The 20,989-nt window shown below is 36.8% G+C and overlaps 1 protein-coding gene across 8 annotated transcripts in view; it reads right to left on the reverse strand.

Moving 5' to 3' along the window:
• Positions 1 to 20,989, reverse strand: part of PSPC1 (paraspeckle component 1) — a 61,240-nt gene that overhangs the window by 3,981 nt on the left and 36,270 nt on the right. For 2 of the 8 annotated variants that reach the window (XR_015801379.1, XR_015801384.1), the window contains 4 exons: positions 6,661 to 6,914; positions 3,655 to 3,758; positions 811 to 921; positions 217 to 560 (listed from right to left, as the gene is read on the reverse strand). The gene's annotated coding sequence lies outside the window, so the exon portion shown is untranslated. Of the gene's footprint in view, positions 1 to 216; positions 565 to 810; positions 922 to 3,654; positions 3,759 to 6,660; positions 6,915 to 8,956; positions 9,075 to 20,989 lie in introns of those variants that run through there. The other 6 variants (XR_015801377.1, XR_015801383.1, XR_015801381.1 and 3 more) reach the window with 5 other exon arrangements.

Consider the following 20,989-nt stretch of genomic DNA (forward strand, 5'->3'; position numbering starts at 1 on the left):
CTGTCACTGGCTCATACCATTTTTCTCTATGTAATTAATACTTTTTTGTTTTTCTAAACTGCTGCAGCATAAACAGAATCCACATTACTGCTTTTTCTTTAAACCCCTACCACTTTCTTATTTCTGTCTTATATTGCAAGGCTTGAAAATACTTTCATACTTTTTAAAGGCTTTTTTAAAAGCCCAACAGCAATCATATAAACCAAGGAGCAGTCATTTAATACATAATTTACTTTTATTATTCTTGTAGAATGTACAAACTTTAATCCTTTTACTGACACCCATTTCCCTTAACACTGCTGTTTCTAGAAAGAAATCTACTTTGAGTGCAGTCTAGATGAAAAGAGCATCAGTATCTCAGTCAGACATCAAAGTAGGCCAACATCAGCTTTACTATGAAATGCTGGACTTGGCACCACCCTCTGTGCCAGAGGCTGAAGACATCACAAAAAAGCTGTAACTTGTCTCCTTGTGTTGGAAGAGGCCTTCTTCATCACAAGCAGATGTATTCACATTTTTCAAACAGTCCTTTTCCCTCAGGTAGGTCTCACAGGTCCAGCCTGTCTGCAAGCAGAGAGAAAACAAAACAGCTTAACTGAGAATGATAGTTATCCTTCTCCTACCTTCAGCCAAGTGCACAGATTTAGTTACTATTGTATTAGATAACAGCATTATTTGTGTGCCCAAGAGCAGAGATACAAAGAAAAAAAACCATGCATGCATTAAGCACAAAAATAGTACTAACAAAACTGAGTAGAAAATGTACCATTACAGGAGTTCTAACAGGTGACAACACAATTGTATTCTCACCGTGATGGTCCTTGTAACTCCAAGGTGCAAAACAGCATTTGCACATCATCACAGTGTAAAAGCCGGCTTCAGTTCTGAGAGTGGGCAGCCTCCAGCTGCTTTCATTGAAACCTAATGCATTCAATGGAGAGGAACATTTCCAAGAAGTAAGTATGATTCAGGCTGAGGAGTTAGACACTTGAGTGATAACTTCCTTGCAACTGTGCTTTTGTCATCAAAGTAGAGCACTTAAGAAGGCTAAAATGGCAGGTAACAGAGCAACAAATACAATTGGAATCAGCAAATACAGCTAGAAAAAGAGCTGAGAAATGCCAGCAGTTTTTCAGACAGCCCACCACCCCAAGGTTACCTGGAACTCCCTCTGTTCAGGAAGCCCAGGAGCAGCAGCCTGGCACGCAATTTCATTAGGTCATTACACTTTGTCAGCCAGGTTCACACTGCAGTCTGAGGTCCACACACAAGTGTGGAATGGGGAAAAAGGAAGAAAGGTTTTTATCATTTCATTGAGACAAGGAGTTTTTATTTAGCCAGTAAAAGGAACACTTGTATCTCTAAGGAACTTTGACTATCCTTTTTTCCCTTCACAGGAAGGAAACTGTAAGCTGACAGAAAAATTCTGAGATGCCTGGGAAACCTGCCAAACGCTGAGGTTCCCAAATGGCTCTCGTGCACAGCAGCACTCTCATATCTAGTGACAATCAAGACTAAATTCCAATGGCTACATGGTTAACACAAAATGTCCTCTGGATTAAAAAAAATCCCATTTGAATCAAACGCTGAAAAAATTAGGCATTTTCTGTTTTACTACTAATTTTCTGACGAAGAGCTTTAGGTGCTTGTCTGTTTTAGATTTTGTGAGTAAATGCTTGTAGCTTGCTTATTTGCATAGTCTGGTTTATATTACAAATTATTGTGTGGTAATTTTTATACTGTGATTTTACTTCAACTACAGAATAATGGGACTCCTTAGTCAAGGGCAAAAGCAAAACCACAAAACAAGGTGTGCAACAACTTTCCCGCCTCTTCAGTGCCCCTCTCAGTATCAAGAATATGACAGCGTCCAGGTTAGGGAACACAAACTGGACAAGTCACACATGCTGAGCCTGGTGGGATACTCCCATGAGTGCTGAAGGAGCTGGCTGCTGGCCTTGCAAGGCCACTCTCCATTGCTGACAGAGTGTGGCAGCTGGGAGAGGTGTGCAGAGGACCAGGGAAAAGCAAAAGTCACTCTGGTCTTCAAGGGCAGGAAGGAGGACCCAGGGAACTACAGGCCCTGGGAAGGTGATGGACCAACTACTCCAGAAAACCATTTCCAGACCAAGAAGGGCAAGAACGTAAGTGGCAGCAGTTGGCATGGATTTACAAAGAGGTCATTTGCAAATTCTTAAGTATCCCAACTGGAGAGCCTCTCTGGTGAGGTGACCAGTTCAGTGGACACAGGGAGAGCAGTGGCTATTATCTACCTTGGCTTAGGAAATCTTTTGACACTGCCATAGTATCTCCAATTATCATTTTAATCCCGTCATAATACTGACAGACTACTGGCAGGCTCAGTAGGACCATGAGGTGGACTAAAACCTGGCTGAACAGATGGGCCTGGAAGATTGTCAATGACATGAAGTTCTCTTGGACTCAAGTAAATAACAGAGTATTCCCATACTTTTCAAGATCTTCATTTCTGCTCTGGTTGATGGGACAACACATGCACAGCAAATCTGCAGGTGACACAAAACTGAGAGGAGTGGCTGCTAAGGCCAGAGAGTCATGCCACCATCCAGTGATCCCTCCACAGGCTGGAGAAATGGACTTACAGGATCTCATGAAATTCAACAGAAGGAAATGCCAAATCCTGCACCTAGGGAGAAGTAATCCCAGACACCAGGACAGGCTGGAGGCCAGCTGGCTGGAAAGCCCCTTTGCAGGTAAGGACACAGTGGCCCTGGCGAACACCAAGTCCAAGGACCACCCTGAGCAAAGAGCACAGTCTGGCCACACAGGCAGCCAATGGCATCCTGCTTTACAAAGAAAGTTGCCAGCACATGGAGATAGATGATTACCTGGTCTGAACCCCTGCCATGGACAGGGACACCTTTTACATGTGCTTACAAAACAGATAAATTGTTCTGGTCCTTTATATATCCTGTTCTCTTATTTACTGTTAACCACAGAGACAGCTCTGAGTCCTTTTGCTAAGCCAAACAAAGGAGAATTAACACAACTTTCTCTTGCTTTACCAGTAGAACTTGGACATCTTGGTCAAATCCCACCAGTGTTTAAATTGACTTTTTACTTTATAAAAATAACTGGTATTTTGCAATTTTTGGAACTACCAGAACTACTGAACTTAGCTGCATAGGACTCACTTTAAAACCCTGCTATCTGTCAGCCCCACCAAGATGCTGCTCATAGTCAGGGTAGATGGCACTACACACCTGTGTGTGTGCAAATCAAAGTGCCTCAGGCTTCTCAGGCTGCATGGACACCACCTTCCAGATCAGAGCCCTCTGATTAATGCCAAACCGTTCAGAATCAGCAACTACTGGATTGATTGTACAGACAAACAGGATTCTGAGTGCAATGTATCAGTAACATCCAGCAGCTCAGACATGGCATCATATTAATGTTGCACTGTGGGGTTTGGATGGCTGGAGAGAGCTTCAGCTGACTGCTAGAGGCTGTATACATATGCTTGAAGTCCTTTAAAAACATAACAGGAATTACATTATCTGAAATCAGTATTAGTTGAAGTGTAGAAGCCCAACTACATCAAATCACAAATCTGAACAAAAAGTGGGGTACTCATTTCAGTAACTGCTGGATAAAGCCATATACCTTAATACGTACCTTGTACTAAAATCTGGTTTAGGATTCCCTTTTGTCTGCATAAGATAGCAGAAGGATTCTGCACAAGCCAGTCTTCATCTGCATTTTAAGATTTTAATAGTAACCTAAAAAATAAAGAGACTGTAAATAACTGACATTTCAAGGAAAACACAGTAGCTTCTCTTTTCAAAAACCCATTATATATGGAGTAATAAACCATAATAAAACTTCCCATTACCAGAAAAAAATCTATTTTTTTTCTACCCATTCTTACCACTTAGTTGTTTCTCCAAAGATTTTATTTAAATTTTTACTACCTCTGCAGTTGAACAGCTGTTCCAAGAACATTAACAAGTTTCTATATTTTCATATTTTTGCTTGGAGTAGATTAACTGCAGTTCTGCTCCAAAGAGCCCCAAGTAATTTCTCTCTGGAGGTTTTCTTAAACATATGTACTTCATGTGACAATAGACATTCTACAGGTTGTCTTCTAGGCCTGCCAAGGTAGGTGGCAAAAGTGGCATTTCATCCTTTTAGTATTAGTGCCACCAAAATGATCAGGATCCCTGCACACACCACCGACTCATTAGTGACACTTGAGAACTAACAGCTCTCACTGCAATCTCCTCCTCTTTCTGCAGCATGTTGTACAGACATTATTAATTAGGGGCAAAACTATCTATCAAAATAATACAACTGAACTGAGCTGAAGTAAAATGTCCCACTTTGTAATACCATGTCACAACAGAACTGCATACAAGTACCATTCAAATACAGATTAATACTAGTAGCATTAGAAATTGATGCAAAAGTTTAAGACTTACATAATTTTACAACTTCTGCAATAGATCTGCTTGTATTTGCAGCAAGTGCAGTTGGAAGAACAGCTAGTATACATTATTTCTACTACGTTTACTGATTAATAATTATTGTCATTCTATTAAAAATGCCTGAATAGAAGTGTTAATAAGGGTATCCATCTTGCACAGTGTGTGTCTTCTCACAGAGTACACATGCGAAACTGTCCAAAATGTTTAAAATTCAACAGCTCCATGTCCTAGCCATTCAGGCTTCAAAATAGCTCTCACCTGTACATGCATTCCCTCCTCCCAGAATTAAAATCACCTCTTCTCCATAAATGCCTCCGACTTAAAATAAGATGTGAGCACTGTGATGTTTGATAGGCTGAGCATAATCCCTTACTGGGGCACAGAGATGCATTGCAGAGTCTGAGAGCCCTAATGAAATGTCTACGGAGAAGACTGCCTGGAAAGATCCTGATTACAACAGCACAAAGGGGTGAAGAACTCTCAAGTAAGGGTTGTAAAAAGAATTTTCCAACATCCTGAGGTCCTGTTTGATAATGATAATACTTAGCACACTCTTCAAATATTTATTACAGAAATAATTCCTTTGGAAAGCCACACACAGGTTGCACCTTTCAGGCTAGCTTCACTTTAAGGAACAGTCCCAAAAAGCAACTCAAAAAGTGACATACGTGTAAATTACAACACACAACCACAAACATTTACAATAAAGGTAACATTTACCTTATCAGACACAGCTGAAAACGGGCTGAGACTTGCAGCTCAGAATAAATACCATTTTAAAGTTGGCATGACTTAATGTCTGAGTCCTATTAAATCAATTCTCCCATTTGGTTCCTTTTTATCTCCCCTCCTACCCCAGGGTGAACCTTGCTAGCAGATTTCAAAAGTTCAGTTATCTATTCTGTGTTCAGCAAGACAGAAACTTTCTTCCTAAAGCACAAATGACAAACCACAGCCACTAACCTCTTCTAACTAGAGCTCTAACTTCACAAGTGTTGATACTACGATCATTTAGCAAGTCAAATCCAGTAATAGCTGTAGTGATGAACTGTCAGTCATAGGGAGCTGGCTGGAATTGTCATCTGGACAAGTGTTAGTGTCCTGAGACATTACCTCAACATGGTGAAATTAATGTTAGATGTACCCATCTAACAGGAAAGCTAAAATTACAAACTGCCCGTCTTTCAGTCTGTATTTTAATATGAAAAAAACCCAGTCATTAGTTTCTCCCTGTAGCCTCTATTAAGAAAGCTAAAGCATCAATGCCTAACACAGTCTCTCCAGTTTCTGTAACTGACAGTGTATATTAATTTCTCTTTCTTGGCCACCCAGATTTACTGGGTGAAGGGAAAGCAGTGAGCCATATTCTTGGCAACCAGAAGATTATTAGTGACAAAATTGTAGCTAAATAAATATGGTATATTTTTGATGACAGGCTCTAAAACCTCCCAGAAAGACTGCTGGGAGTGTTAAAATGTGTATTTTTACTAGGAATGTGCCTCTGCACTATTTGTTCACAATTCTCTCTCTTCTAAGATCATTCCAACCTCTCTACGCTATATAAACCTATATAAACCTATATAAACCCTATTGTTTATGTTAGCAGTAATTACTTTGTTAGAGCTGAAAGTATTCAAGCAGCCAGTGATGAAAAAAGTGATTTCTGAGAGTGAGCTGGAACACAACAGAAAGTTGTTTTCAAAGCAAGAAGACCGAAATTTCATTCCTATGATAACGCTCTTCTTTAAATTAAAGCTCCAAGTGGGTATGGTGCCAAACAAAATGAATCTGAAATAGTCTGAAAGGCTAACAGCATGGTAAACATGCCTGTTCTGGAGAGAAGGGAGGCATCACACACAAACTGAGTGATACTGTGCATATATTGTGCCATTAGGAAGGAAAATTGAAAACCAACTCCTACGTGCACCTATCTCAAGTAACACACACTAAGGGCTGTGCAGCACCAGTTCAGAGCAGGAACAGCTGTGACACTACAACACCAAAGGACACTTCACATTTACCTTGCACAGGGATGCGCAGCAGCTTCAGCAGCCTGACTGACAGAACAGGTTTTGTGGTTTGGTTGAGGGCTTTTTTGGTTTTAGTTTTTTTAATTAATAGGATTTTTGGTGGCTACTGTAACAACGAGCTTCCCCCCTAAGTTTCCCCTGTATTTTAGGTCTACTTTAAAAATTACCTAGCAACACACAACAGCAGCACAGGTAAATTTTGACTTCCACTGAAGTGACCATATGGCATTTTGCACCAGCAGGCACAGGTACGATTTTTAGAGTAGCAGAACCACTATCCAGCACACAGAAAGAAGAACTCCAATGCCGAGCTGTTCTCAGGAAAACACACAATCCCTTGTAGCCACTTATTTGGGGTTTCCAAAGGGAACCCGAGATGATCCGCAGAGCTGGGTTCATTTTTGCATTTGTTCAGGCTTACCTATCAAAAGGTAACAGATAACAATGTTGGCTGCTGACATACTAACAGAAGATACAGTGCTAGACATTTTTTAAATGGTCAAGCAATCTTATCCTCCCCATTCTTCTCTTAGTTTTAACTTTAGTCTGGCCAAACCTGCCCATCTTAATGGGTAGTCCCTGCTGAGGACAATAAACCATCAGAGACTAAATCAATTTTTCCCAATCTTGTGTTTGTCAAATTCTCTTAGTAAGTGCATATAGTTGCAGAGAAGCAGAAGCAAGCAAGCATTTAAAGGAAAAAATATTACCAAATTAGGGCTCAAAAGAGAAAACAAGAAAACAAAAAAACTACAAACAAAAGGGAAAATACTACTTAAGCTAAGCCAATGAGGCATTCAAATTCCTTTGCAAAATTATTAAAAACATTTTACATCCATTTCACAACTTTCAAGTTACAAGGTGTAGGGTACCTGAAGTTAGTAAGTTACACAGAATGAGGAATGTGAATGCAGTAATATTCCTCTTCTGGGATCAGATTTCAAAAAAGAAAAAATGGTGGCAGTTACTGGTGGCCAGGCAATGAACCCATGCCACTGACAAACTGCAACCAAGGGACATTTGTTTCTATTTTGCTTGGATTGCAAATCTTCACCATATAGAAATTAGATTATTTCTTCAGTATTTAGGGAATGGTGAGCATGTCTGAAAGTATTTAAATAGAAGACACAAAAGTTTTCATCTGTACAGCTTCAGCAAGGTCTGAATTCAAAGACATTAAAATCGGTAAGCACTCTGTAAAATTAATAAAAATTGTTCATTGGCAAGTCATTACATTCCTAGATGCAAAACACAATATTATCAAAGTGGGGTTTACGTATATATATATATATACACACTTTTGTGCACTGTGAGGCAGTAGTCATTAAGTCATTAAGATAATCTTGTATGAAACAGCAACTAAATCCTGTATTTCTTAATACAGCCTGACACTCCCATTTCAAGTTGAGGAACCTGCAGCACCAGAATAGCTGGCTCATCAGTGATTTTAATAATTACCCGTTTTACAAATGTTGTCATTAAAGCAGCAGAAATATCTTTCAATGTTCAGATTTTTACTTTCAATGACTGTGTTAATGCTAAACTTGGAAAAATATCCAAGTAATGGTGTAATTTTCTCCATTCAGAACTCACTTGACATGTTACACAGATGTGAAGTTCTGAGCATCTTGTGATACTTTATCATGAACAGCTAAAAAGTACAAAACTGTTGAAGGAACAAGGGAATAACCTTAATCCTCATCATCTCTTTCCCCTAGAAATAAAGATGTATAGATGTGACTTCACTAAGAAAACTTAAGAAACATGACAGATGAAAAGTATTTGAAAATGCTGCACTTGGCACTGGAAGCTACAGTTACAATTCCATGAGATAGTTCTGCCAGGTTCTGGAAACTCTGAGGTCACCTATCACAGAAACAGATTTAGAAAAGTCTGCTGTAAACATGATACCGTTAAACCAGCACAGTTAGCACAGAGTTAAGTAGGATCAATACAACTCTACTATTTTAACAGAAGTCAGGATACCATTGTGCTACACACAATGCAAACAAATTTACACTTATGCAAGGAGTTAAAAGAACCACTAAGATTTTAGGGATGTTTAAATAGGCATACTTCTATTAAGACTATTTTTTTTATTTCAAAATAATTTAGAATTGTTTTAAAGTAGTAAAAATGTGCATATGCAAAACCTAAGAGACAGTTTTCTCTTAGTTTTAGGACTACAGAAAATCACCATAAGCTCTGTATTGTAGAAAAATTCTTATATATAGTAGTGATGACCTCCCTAGTTTGAGGACATTTACAAAACTTAAAGGGGAATCTAGTTTCACACAAAACTTCCTATACTGTGCATAATCCAATTTTCTCCAGTTTAAAAAAAAAAAACAGTATTCCTAAGGAATTGTGAAACTCACTAATACACAGCTTTTGAAGTGTTTGCAATTCTGCTTTACAGAACTTCACACAATGCTCCCCATTCCCTCCTGTAAGGCTCCTTACCTGTCATTTTTGCAGCAGGTGCCAAGTTAGGCCAGTCTCCTAACCTCCTCTTCCATAATAATGACAGCAGAACTGATTATCTTTGTGGGGCTAAAATCTCTGAAGCTGTAAGACTGCGCTGGGGGAAGGGCAGGGCAAGACGTGGTCACACAGTCTTTATTAACAACAACTCATTCACTCCGAGAGCTTTCATCTTTGACATGCTTCATTTGAAAATGTAAAATTTAACAATACTACCCAGTACACACATCTACATTGAAATGAAACCTTGTAAGGAAGGATTAAAATACCTAAGCATATAATAGTTTAATTCATTCATATAAAGTTTAATAAATTCAAAGCTTTGCTTACATGACGGAATCATGGACGTGTTAATGTCAGAAGGGACCTCGATAGATCATCTGGTTCAACTTCTCGGCTCAGGCAGGACCACATAGAGCCAATGCTCAGGACCACATCCAGATGGCTTGTGGCACCTCCAAGAATGGAGACTCCACAACCTCTCTGGGCAGCCTGTGCCAGTGCTTGGTCAACCCTCACAGTAAAAATGTCTCCTGATGCTCAGAAGTAAACCCCTGTGTTTCTGTGGGTACCTGTTGCCTCTGGTCCTCTCAAAAGATTTGTGACTCTTTATGCAATTAAGTAATTTCCTTCCTGTACTAATTCTACTGGGTGACAACTTCCATCTCAAATTACTCTGTAACAAATCAGAATACCAGCTTCTGGCTTCCACCATAATAAAACTGTATTTGGTAGAAAACAGAAAATCTTACATTAGATTTGAAATATACAGGAAATGGAATCTGTATTTCAAGACAAAGACAACAAACAGCATTAATAAACCGCAGGTATCCTGCGAATGTTCTACCCCATATTGGTATACTGACATAGACTTACCTGTTTCTGAAAAAATCCACAATGCAATGTTGAATAAAGGAACCATTTCTCTATTTGCTACTCTTGTACTGCCTGGCAAACTGGGACTCAAACTTGGCTTTTTGTCCTTTCCTTGCACAACTGGACATATTGCTGATGCTGCACTCTCAGGATTTATTTCAGCTTTATAGTACCATAGCATGCTGTAAATTCTATGTACAGCATTCTTTATTTTAGTGTAAGTCACTATTACCTGCAAGATAAGGCTATTCTTCCTACCCAAAGTGAAATAGCTTTCTAAGTTAATACCAAACATTTTAAAAAAAGCTTTAAGCTCAGCTGTTGTACGTAGAGCAAAGCGAACACCCACTAACACATAGCAAAGAGGACTGAAAAGCACTGTATTAGAAATAATTTCAAGTCTGAATGACAGATCAGGCACCTTAGCCAGTGTTCAGAATACTATTAACCATTCCACCATATACCCCCATAACAACACTCCAGTTGGTTACCATTTTCTTTACTTGATAGCAAAGTAAAGGCCTCAGTGATGACACTCCTTTGCACAGGACTAGGTCAAGATGACATTGTGAGAAGTGAGGAACTCCCTTTTGATATCATCTTTTATACAAAGGCAGTAACTTGGCATCATACTCAAAACAAATATTTTTAATCAAAGAGACTGATGGTTGGTACTGTTTTTCATCATGGCTCATTCAGATTTCAAGATGCAAGCTCGCACTATAATTCTCACATTAAAAATTCTAATTTACAAACAAGCTATCAAAATTATCTCGCGTGCCAAATTTGTAAATATCAACACATTAATGAGAAAATGGTTACACACACAGACTAAAATATAAAAGCTGTTACTTCAGTTACCTGTTTGTGACTTTTAATGTACGCAAGTAAAAAACATCCATTCTAATACACTACAAACATTACTTGCAATGTCGTGAAAAAGAAATTCCACTTAAGTAAGCAGCAGCTCCTCCAAAAGAAGTCTGCATTTCAAACTGAAGTTCTGCATCCCGATGGATCAATTTCTTTGAACAATTAACAGATTCAGATTCTTTCACACTACTTTTTACAGACAATCTTCAGAACTTTTTGCTCTCCTATTCAGCTCAATCTTGTCCTGGTCTTCTTGTAACTTCCATCTTATTTAACAACTTATTTTGGTCAACTTACTTTCATTGTGGACTCTGCAAAATCTTGCATCTGATCAGCACCTGACTGATGAGTATGCTCTGACAAGGTATATTTATGCATAAAGCTTGAAGGACTCTAGTTTACATCAGGCTGTGAAAGCTAAAAGAAATGCAATGTCCAAGCAGCTTAAAGACGAACCTCAGAAAAGCAACGCAGAACAAAATCCAACTATCTTTATTACAAACTTAGGGAATTAGAATCATCCAAGAGATTAATTTCTGTAGCACACTTGGAATTATTAAAGGAATTTGTCTCATTAACAGTACAAATGTAACTAGCTTGTATTTTCTGTATTTTCTTAAGTCTCTACTCAAACTTGCTCAGATCAATACCTCATTGAGAATACAACTTTCATTAATGAAAAGAAATATTTGGAAGTGCACTGTAATGACTGAACAGGTATAAACTAAGATGACTGCAGCTGATAGGAGCAAACGCTGATTTATGACAGCATCACTCTCAACCCACAACTGTGGTGGCTGTCATTACTTGAGAGAATTTGCTAAGCAGAAAAGATGTTGAGAAGACTTTGAAAAGCATCTGTGTAGCCATAAATGAACTTCATTAACTGAGGCACATGAAGCAACTGCTGAAACAACCAAAGGCACTACCATATTCCAAGTCCTGGGAGGGCTGTGACAATCATGCAGCTGTATACCAACTCAGCAGACAAAAAGATGCTGACTCTTCAGCCATTCAGATTTATCACTGTGGCAAGATAACTATGTTCTTCATAAACTTAAATCCTGATAATCCTATTGTTGGTTTGTCACAATCAAGGCAAAGACGACATTTTCCTGCCATAAGAGCAGGACCATATTTGGGGAGCACCTGTTTCTAAACAGGAGCTCTCTAAACTCAAGACAGAAGTCTTCTAGTAGAAGCACCAGTACTTAAGTTATACATATTTGAACTTCAGTCCTTTCACAGGAAATTTTGTCCTGTATATTTAGCCTTTCCTTGCATGTTATTAATTTCATCTCTGTTACTTTTAAGTTATGTAGTTAAAAAGTAAAGATACAAGAAAATACACCTAACTCCCCAATAACATTACTTCTTATCTTAGTAAAACACAGGCTTTCAGAATTACTTTTTCTATTAAAACATGTATTTTATTTGAATGTTTACACTGAAGTAGTTTCATTTATATCAGAACTCTGAAACAACATTTAAGAATTTTAGATGAAGTTTATAAGAGTCATATTTGGGGTTTTTAATTCTATGGTAGCTCCCAAATTCTTAAAAGCTGCAAGTGCAAGATGAGATCAAACCACATTTTCCTGCTTTTCCAAAATAGTATCTGCCCCATCTGTAAATCCAAGAAAAGCACTTATCTACTTTTACTTTTCTGTATTAGTATTTGCACACATCTCTGAGTTTAGAAAAGGTAACTATTTCTTAAGTTCTCATGTACTCTCTGTCACTTAATTATTGTGCAATTACAAAAGAGAAACTATGAAATTAAATTAATCCAGAACAGATTTTTTTTTGCCCCCCTTAGAAAGCACATAAATCCTTTTTAAAGGCACAATAGGTTAAGAATACATACGTGCTATATACTAACAAAACACATTTGAGGAGGTATATAACTTGTCAAATCATAGAAAGAACTGATTTTTACTGTGCATCTGACATCTTTCCCTTGCTTTAAACCATTCCCATCAAGTTTAGTGTTAGAACTCCCAAATAAAATTTCATACAGCTCCTATCTTCCACATCATCAGGAAAACGTAAAGCCTTTTACAAAAGAAGAAAATCTAGAGTACAGAAAAGGAAACAAAATCCTGAAAGGAATGGATTAGGATAACTGGAGCAGGCCAGCAACAAGCTTCGCACATGAATGATTTGGCGCAATCCTACAGTAGTCACCTTACATCCTCACATCACTTCTAAAGCTTGGCAGAAGTTTGCACCATTTCCAACATAACTGTAGGGTAAGGTTGGAGTTAAGACCATGTTTTCAGTGTCAAATTAGTAAAAGATTTGGAGCTCAAGTAAGACCTCTAGTAAAAGTTTTCCAGCATTCTTTAAAGATACACCATTTGGCTTCCTTCACACTGGACAGTCTTAAATATATGACAGTTTTTAAAAAACACTAAAATTTTAAGCAATCATATAAAGTAGATTCTACAATACCAGTTTTTCTACACAAGACCTGAAGAACCAAGCAACATACAATAATCAGTCCTTTGCTCTCCCCCATATATCTAGATGAACACTTTCAAACCTGTGAGTATTTTTGTGATTACCACAGCAATAAAGCAGAAATGCAAGTGCAACAGCAAGGTTCTGGGCACTGAGTTTTAAAACATCGTTATGCTCAATATGTATCAGCTCTAATCCAACCAGGCTTAAAGGCATAACAACATATCAACAGTAACTATCAACACTTGAATTACCCTGATATTTATGCCACATGCAATGATCTCCAGTAAAGTACATGTGCCTAAACTAACCAATTCTATTTTTACAATGTAGCAATGAACTAATACTTATAACTGGCTGAAATATGATAAATTTTATTTCTTTTTAAATCTTTGTAACAAATGGGCCCAACGTAAAGAGTAAAAAATGTATGCCCAGGAACAAAACGCAATTGAAAACAAGAATATGATTTCTCCAGAAACCTCTGCTTTCTCCATCCTCACCCCTTCCCCAGGGGACTGGATAACTAAGTATTTAAAAACTATGAAACTCAAACAAATTCTTTTTCTTTATGTTTACTACAACTTGTGGAGTTAAGAGTACTATTCAGAGCAAACATCAAGACATTTACTGTCTTGTAAACATGCTTAAGATTAACACCAGACAGAAATTAAACGTTTTGGTTTTTAACCTTGGATAATGATTCCTAAGTGCGCTATAAGCAGGAGAAAGTCTTGAATAATCATGCAGAAAGTACACCAAGTGATTTTATTCTCCTGAGTCAGCTGTCATTTTAGAAGCCGTAAGAAGCATCCAGGACTTCCATTTACTTTCCTAATAAACACTTTTTCATGACTTGCTACTTTTTCCCATATAAAGTAGAAAAAATGTATTATGTTAAGAACATGCAGAGTAAACAGAAGACAGAAAACAAGTTTATCAATTAAAAACCCTCCTAAACAAGTTACATAATACTAAACAGATGTTCTGGTACCCCCCATCTATAGACAGTTGCATTAATCAATGTGAATAACAAATGAAACTACACAAGTGTGATGTAAGAATGATGCCAAACATGCATTAAGTGGTACTACAAAAACTACACGAAGTATAACATGGCAATAATAAACTGACATGTATCCCAAAATAATTTTAGAAGTACAGCCATCCCTGCTGCGAAGTTGACAATTTTCACTTTTAAATCAGCAATTCAATAGAGGACAATTCTTTCACACATTTTCTTTCAAAACTCCGAACATTCAGTTTTTGAATTGCAGTAATTGCACTCTTCACAACCTAAGGCAAAAACTTTATTTTTATGATTTGGCATAGCTCTGGTTCTGAAAATGTCAGATGTGGAACTGCTACTGGTACAATTCTGGAAGTTCTAGAAACACAATGTTCCACACTGAAACAAACTGGAGATGAACTACTGTTTCATTATTACAGGTGTGTCTTCTGGGAAAAGCCTTTTATTTGAAGTTGATTAAAACTGGAGCTGTGGCTTACCTTTCACATGCTCTCTCCCTTAAAAGTGGAACATAATACATGGAGCAACACAGCACTATCATGTCAAAGAATGAAGAATGTTAGCATTTTAAAATAACAGTATTTCCCATCTTTGTAATGGCAGTTTATATATTTTCTTCCAATAAAATGTACATGTGCATAGTCTTGCATCTTAAAGCAACTGTGTATATCATCTCTCCTGGAGAAATCACGAAGAACACTATTTTCCATTTTTTTACTGGCTTGTATGTAACCTTCTTGGTAACTGCAGAAAGTGAACAGACAGATCAAGCTCATATGAAATTTGGCTCAACATTTTAGTGTACATTTTTTTCTTCATTGCTTGAAATACTCGCCCTCTTGGACCAAATATCACAAAGAATGTAAACCATAACCGTATTATTCAGACATCTAAAGCCCTCAACATGCTTCTTACCCATTTGTTCTAGGCTATATATTTCTTCCAAACTCACTTAAATGAGAACATTTATTGAATTATGTTCTTTGTCTGCAGCACAAATTACTCTATGTATGCACAGGTATGAAGAGTCTTGCTCTACTGCCCCTCCTTGCTCTTCTTTCTCTCCACACTGAAAGGAGCAGAATCAATGATTCTCACTGGGCCTCCTTTACCCACGTCTGCTGCTCACTGCCTGGGGACACAGAGGAAGCAGGACCAAGCAGCAAGGAGGGCAAAAGGCTGTGCATATTTACAGCAAGGCATGTACTGGATTATTTTAAATATGCACTACAAATATTTCAAATTCCCATTATCATACAAATATTTAAAACATTTGTAAATAGCCTGGAGGATCAATTCAGCTGGCAGTTCAAATACTGCATCAGCTGGTTTATGCAGTGGTTTTTTGTGCAATTTTACACTATGTGAAAAAATATTTCAAACTTAGTAACAATAAGTAAATTTAGTAGAATAAATCCTTTTATAACAAAAAAATAACAGTAATGGATTTTTTTTAAAGTGACACTTTAAAAATGAGCAGAAGCATTAAGAGCTAACAGATTAAAAAATAATTACAATAAACCCTTATAGTTTTTACATCTTTTTAGATTTATTTTCTCTTCCACCTTGCTTAAATATATGTGGTTATTTGAAGTGGGGAAAACACTTTTTGCTTGGGGTTGGGCTGTACACTGAGGTATTTGGGGTTTGGGGATTTCTTTGGGAGAGGTGTTTTGTTTTGTTGGGGATTTTTTTTCTTTCAAGTAAGAACTGATAAAATTAGTTTCCCTCTCACACAAAAAGTTGATTACAGTGAATTAAGGCAAAAAATTAATAGAAATATCTTAATCCCATCCCATCTCATCACTACTAATAGATATGTACTAATTCATTTTTCTTTACCATGGTCTTCTGTTTGGTGCTTCTGTGTCTATGATGCACTCAGGTTTAAGACTGGATTCTCACTGGTTTGATGAGAGGCTAGCAACCTTAAAATCAGCTGTTACATACTTACATGGTGTGTGTATGCTGTATACAGCTGCTGTATTCAGCCATAAAAATCAATTCCTACACAATAACTTCATAAAACCAACTTTTTTTAGGACAAATTCATTTCAGTTTTTCTGATATTCCTTGGCCATCTGCACAAAACTAAATTCAGTTCAAAAAATCCAAGACATGAATGTAACTGGTATTTCCACCTCTTCTATTAAAAATTGGTTTATGGTTTTCTTGTAGAACAAGACTTAACGTTATTTTTGTGAATCTGCTGTAGATATAAAATTAAACCACACTTTTCTCACTTTTATTAGGTTACTTTATTCCCTCTCTCCAATTTTTTGTTCAATTTACATACAGGACTCTCCACAGTTATTCCTGTTCAAGGATCTACGCAGTTTTTACTTAAAATCAAGAACAGTATCTTTATTCTCACTGCAATTCTTTCGAGTCAAGCACTTAACATCCCGCATACAATTAGCATGTTAAATTCAATCAAATTATACAGCTATGCTTTACTCTACAGAAATTGAGATATGAAAGCACACTAGTAAATCCGGGAACAACAGAAGCTCCAGACAAATAATTTACCCAACAAATGGAAAACCTTACCCACACATGTATGTAGTAACACAGTCCAGTTCCTTTTGAATTCCGTACCTCTTCTTATGAGCATTTTATTCTCCACTTAAGGGACCACATACAAATCACCTGAGTTTTTACCCACATTTATAAAGTTGTATATTTCTTTCAATGTGATTTGTGTGTATAATAATCATTAGAGCAGAGAGGCTTTTAAATAGTTTTACCTGTAAGTATGCTGTGCTTATCTCTGAATGGTTTTCCAAATAGCTCCTTCGATTAGGAAAAAAGGACTGCTGTTCTAAACAGAAGAAATTCCTCTCACTGCTTTTAAAAGTCAGGCTGAGGCCATTAATAAGGATGCCTCCAAATTTCAATTATATTAACTTTCAGAGTATCTTAAGGAAGTTCAGGATGGAAAAGACCTATTAAATCTATCCCCCTGAAAATTAATACATTGAGGTTTTGTTTCCATGCATTTAAAACCATTAAAAGTACTGTTTTCATTAAAAATTCATTTCAGTTTTATTTATTCTACAAGTAACATTTTAGACAATTGTATAACTAGCTTCAGTATTTCAAGGATTACTGTTTTCAAGGATTCAGGAAAACACACCTGAAATGCCTACAGCTACAGTTTTTAAAATACTTTAGGAGAAAACACCCCAAAACTATTAACGAAATACACTTAACTGGTGAGATTGCTAAAATTACTTTACAGTATATCTGGAAAGGTAACAAAAGATAACATAAAAACAATCCCATGGGAAAAATTGTACCTGACATTAGGTATTCCAAGTTTTTAGTCAATCCTCTTATTAAGTTCCTACATTTCAGTAAGTGAATTTTTAAAAAAGCAAATGTTTTCCTATTACTGAAATGTTCAACATTTGCCCCCAAACTAGCACTCAACACCAATAATCTAAAGTAGTAATGTCCAACCTCTGCATTTCCCATAGGCCACACTCCCTTCCTTACCTCTCCCAAATCAGGGAAGTTTGGACTGATATTCCCCCCATCTGAAGAGTGAGCTAACAGTCCAAGGAAAGCACCAAACTCCAAGATGAGCATCTTAATAACAGCACAGTGCCCATATCAATAATTTGAGGGCTCCTGAGAAGACACTTAAATTGCACTGGAGGTATGTGCTCTCTGAAGTCACCCACTCTCGGCCACAAGCACAAGCTAAAAAGATGCTGCACACATTAAACTACCCATGGATATGCAACACTCAAGTCTTGGGAATGGGATTTAGAACCCCTTCACATTTCTGATCCAACATAAACTGACTCTAGTTGCTGCCTTCCATGCTATTTTACTAGTTCAATTACACTTTAGTTTGACTTGTGAAGGGAAAAATCATGATCCAACTTGCTATAAAAATAGATAAATTATGAAGTACGCAAAAAAATTTTTCGGCAACATACTTAAGTAAAATGAACTTCATGCCACCATAGCACACCAGTTAATTGCTGAACATCTCACCTCCAAGCATATTTTCTCCCTTCAAAAGGCCTACAGGGTTTTGGTTTCACTTGAGAATCTGCTTTTAGATTGGTTATTTCAGCAATTTTGAACAAAGTTATCTCAAGGTAGATCGCAACTGTTTAGCAAAATGTAGTTCATAAATGTCACCATGTTTGTGTTTAGTACCTTTCAAAGAATTTGTAATTACAAATTATTCTATATCTGAAATCAAGAGTGGAAAAGAGGGGAATGAATTTTGTGTAACATTTTAAAATGTGGTAGCATACTTCAGATCAGAATGCATACTATGCATATTATGCATTATTCTTAAAATTAATTTAATACAGTATTTAGGTCATACTGTCTTCTTGTAATCTATTTTTTGTTCTAGTAATAATCTCCAGCTTATTATATCTTTATGTAAAACTGTATTAAAAACACGGACAATAAATAAAACAAGCACACATCAGGAATTTTCTTTCTAGGTAATCCACAGTAGTTCGTGATTTTCTTAGGAAATAAATGCAGAAAAGTATATTAGGATTGCCACAAAGTTTCCCAAGATATCAATGTGCTTTATTTAATGAGCACATTGGTCAGAATAATGTTTAACTTAAATGGAATAATAAAGCTTTCTTATCTTTAAGTACCAAAATTATAACTCATAGGAAAACCATGCAGTTTAGGAATATGAAACTTCAGGAACAATGTAAAAGCTCAGTAAGTACATTACACAAGTAAGTGCACTGTAGTTGGCAGATTCACATATATTCCAAGTCTATTTGTTTTAGCATAGCATATAGCACAGTCAAGGCTTCACTGTGTTTTCCAGTCAAACAGTGCAAATGTAGTTAAAAACCTGAGTACATGTGTATAAAGAAAAAATGATAAACTGATCAACCAGATGAGGAACAATAAAAATGAATCACTTTAGCAAAAGGGCAGAACCTTCATGCAAAGACACTGGCTGCCACATCTATGCATTTTTAGGAAAAAATCTGGGATAATTCCCTTTTTAACAAAATTAGGTGTTTATTATATAGCTAGGATCAGTTGCTACCACATTTGGCAAAATGAGAAGCACTGCCATTAGACTTGAACCAGGCAGCCCAAAGAAAACTTTCAACAGCTGAACTTATCGTGTCATCAGCTACAAAAGGCATTCTTCATTAACTCTTTACAATTTGCCAAAAAATACATTTCATTATTTATTTGTTAGGACTTGGTTCATGGACATTTAAAAATAGGTTAAATGATTTTCTGCAGTAAGGACAGCTGGCAAATCCACTGCTACCACGCAGCAAAAGCCATCTATCCAAGTCAGAGGTTTACAGGAAGGGCAGGTCACAACTGTGGAATGACAATCACTAATGTTAAATAAAATCTACAATAACTTCAAATACATGCATACCTTCACTAGCTACCAAAAACACAGTGCAATAAACGTGCACTTAAAATACCATGAAGCTGGCATGAGAAGTATGAACCACTTTTGCAAATTCAGTATATTTAATGTTCTTCTGAAACATGCTCAGATACTACAAGAAGGAGAGTTTCTATACATAAATATACAGGACCTAGCTAAAAGGCCTGAACAACACAACCTTTTCTTTTGAAGAAAATGAACCAACCTTTTGAATCTAGTTTAATTTGTATTTAAAACATTTTCCCTGTACAGCTTTACAGCTGAGAACTACCAATTCACACCAATATTTTCTCAATCCTCTACAAAAAGTCATGTACAAGGGCAGAAAGATGAGAAAAAAGTAATCTTATATTTAGACACCTTACTAGATACCAATGTAAACCGCAATTTCAACTGAATAAAGGACACTAGAGCAGACAGCTTAAGTAGTTGCCATATGCAAACACTAGTTTATAGCAGTGAAAAAACAGTAATTCTCCCAAATCTTGAGGTTCAGGACCAGTGTGTCAAGTAAAACCATTTGCAGTTTGGTTGAGGTTTATTTTAAGAATGAGTGCTTATAATGTGATACATATACTGGGGAAAGAGTATTTCAGACTCTAAAGGTAACTCAGTGTATCACAAAGTGTGGCGTGTATTGAGTCAAGCAAAAAAGACAATCTAAAGGAAAATGCTTTGCAGGTACAGATGTCACAAGTGAGGACCTTAGTTACACTAAGGTAACTCCTGAATTGTATGAAAATAGTATTTTAAGCCATATACCACTGGCAATTTAATTAACAGTGTATTTCCAAAATGCCAGTAATTATGCAATTTTCTTGTTAACTATTTGCTCAAAATTCAATCCACCAAACCAATCACAGCTAGATTAACAAGTAACACACAAAAGCCCTCTCTGCTGCTTGCATCCCATGGTGAGTTATGTATATATCATTTGGATGTTATTGGGGCATCAGGTTATTTCAAGTTTTTAACCAATTTAATATCACAATTCACGTAGGTAAAATTTAGTAATGTCTACCTCTGAAAATGTGAGTGAACTGACAAAAAAGAACACTACTATTTTACAACTATTTTGCACAGGGAAAAGAGCAATAGTAACTAACCAATACATCTACTTATTTGCTATTACAGGAACAGAACCAATAGGTCTTTTCCATCATCTTCCAAGACTGACAAAACAGAATCGTAATAAGCTTCCTAATAGCCTATCAGTTTTATCCTAAAACTCAATCAACAAATCTACCCTGAGTTGTGCTGTAAATGGGCATTTTCCAAATTCCTTGTTCTGTAAAATCTTTCTGAAGAATACTGGTGGTGCAATCCTTCCAAATGCACATTACTCAACTACAAGTGA

This window comes from Sturnus vulgaris, chromosome 2 (genome assembly GCF_052056855.1).
Source record: "Sturnus vulgaris isolate bStuVul1 chromosome 2, bStuVul1.hap1, whole genome shotgun sequence".
In the NCBI taxonomy this organism is placed as follows: domain Eukaryota; kingdom Metazoa; phylum Chordata; class Aves; order Passeriformes; family Sturnidae; genus Sturnus; species Sturnus vulgaris.